Consider the following 2611-nt stretch of genomic DNA (forward strand, 5'->3'; position numbering starts at 1 on the left):
ACCCTTGAACACGACGGTACTATCCTTGAGCACGACGGTACGACCCTTGAACACGACGGTACTATCCTTGAGCACGACGGTACGACCCTTGAACACGACGGTACTATCCTTGAGCACGACGGTTCGACCCTTGAACACGACGGTACGACCTTGAGCACGACGGTACGACCCTTGAACACGACGGTACTATCCTTGAGCACGACGGTTCGACCCTTGAACACGACGGTACGACCCTTGAACACGACGGTACGACCTTGAGCACGACGGTACGACCTTGAGCACGACGGTACGACCCTTGAACACGACGGTACTATCCTTGAGCACGACGGTTCGACCCTTGAACACGACGGTACGACCTTGAGCACGACGGTTCGACCCTTGAACACGACGGTACGACCCTTGAACACGACGGTACGACCCTTGAGCACGACGGTACGACCTTGAGCACGACGGTACGACCTTGAGCACGACGGTACGACCTTGAGCACGACGGTACGACCTTGAGCACGACGGTACGACCCTTGAGCACGACGGTACGACCTTGAGCACGACGGTACGACCTTGAGCACGACGGTACGACCCTTGAGCACGACGGTACGACCCTTGAACACGACGGTACTATCCTTGAGCACGACGGTACGACCCTTGAGCACGACGGTACGACCTTGAGCACGACGGTACGACCTTGAGCACGACGGTTCGACCCTTGAACACGACGGTACTATCCTTGAGCACGACGGTACGACCTTGAGCACGACGGTACGACCTTGAGCACGACGGTACGACCTTGAGCACGACGGTTCGACCCTTGAACACGACGGTACTATCCTTGAGCACGACGGTACGACCCTTGAACACGACGGTACGACCCTTGAACACGACGGTACTATCCTTGAGCACGACGGTACGACCCTTGAACACGACGGTACTATCCTTGAGCACGACGGTACGACCCTTGAACACGACGGTACTATCCTTGAGCACGACGGTACGACCTTGAGCACGACGGTTCGACCCTTGAACACGACGGTACTATCCTTGAGCACGACGGTACGACCCTTGAGCACGACGGTACGACCTTGAGCACGACGGTTCGACCCTTGAACACGACGGTACGACCTTGAGCACGACGGTACGACCTTGAGCACGACGGTTCGACCCTTGAACACGACGGTACTATCCTTGAGCACGACGGTTCGACCCTTGAACACGACGGTACGACCTTGAGCACGACGGTACGACCTTGAGCACGACGGTACGACCTTGAGCACGACGGTACGACCTTGAGCACGACGGTACGACCTTGAGCACGACGGTACGACCTTGAGCACGACGGTACGACCCTTGAACACGACGGTACTATCCTTGAGCACGACGGTACGACCCTTGAACACGACGGTACTATCCTTGAGCACGACGGTACTATCCTTGAACACGACGGTACTATCCTTGAGCACGACGGTACTACCCTTGAGCACGACGGTACGAGCCTTGAACACGACGGTACTATCCTTGAGCACGACGGTACGACCCTTGAACACGACGGTACTATCCTTGAGCACGACGGTACGACCCTTGAGCACGACGGTACGACCCTTGAGCACGACGGTACGACCTTGAGCACGACGGTACGACCCTTGAGCACGACGGTACGACCCTTGAGCACGACGGTACGACCTTGAGCACGACGGTTCGACCCTTGAACACGACGGTACTATCCTTGAGCACGACGGTTCGACCCTTGAACACGACGGTACTATCCTTGAGCACGACGGTACGACCTTGAGCACGACGGTTCGACCCTTGAACACGACGGTACTATCCTTGAGCACGACGGTACGACCCTTGAACACGACGGTACTATCCTTGAGCACGACGGTACGACCCTTGAGCACGACGGTTCGACCCTTGAACACGACGGTACTATCCTTGAGCACGACGGTACGACCTTGAGCACGACGGTACGACCTTGAGCACGACGGTTCGACCCTTGAACACGACGGTACTATCCTTGAGCACGACGGTACGACCCTTGAGCACGACGGTTCGACCCTTGAACACGACGGTACGACCCTTGAGCACGACGGTACGACCTTGAGCACGACGGTACGACCCTTGAGCACGACGGTACGACCCTTGAGCACGACGTACGACCCTTGAGCACGACGGTACGACCCTTGAGCACGACGGTACGACCTTGAGCACGACGGTACGACCCTTGAGCACGACGGTTCGACCCTTGAACACGACGGTACGACCCTTGAGCACGACGGTTCGACCCTTGAACACGACGGTACTATCCTTGAGCACGACGGTACGACCCTTGAGCACGACGGTTCGACCCTTGAACACGACGGTACGACCTTGAGCACGACGGTACGACCCTTGAGCACGACGGTACGACCTTGAGCACGACGGTTCGACCCTTGAACACGACGGTACTATCCTTGAGCACGACGGTACGACCCTTGAGCACGACGGTTCGACCCTTGAACACGACGGTACTATCCTTGAGCACGACGGTACGACCTTGAGCACGACGGTACGACCCTTGAGCACGACGGTACGACCCTTGAGCACGACGGTACGACCTTGAGCACGACGGTTCGAC

This window comes from Panulirus ornatus, chromosome 1 (assembly GCF_036320965.1).
Source record: "Panulirus ornatus isolate Po-2019 chromosome 1, ASM3632096v1, whole genome shotgun sequence".
Classification (NCBI taxonomy): Eukaryota; Metazoa; Arthropoda; class Malacostraca; order Decapoda; family Palinuridae; genus Panulirus; species Panulirus ornatus.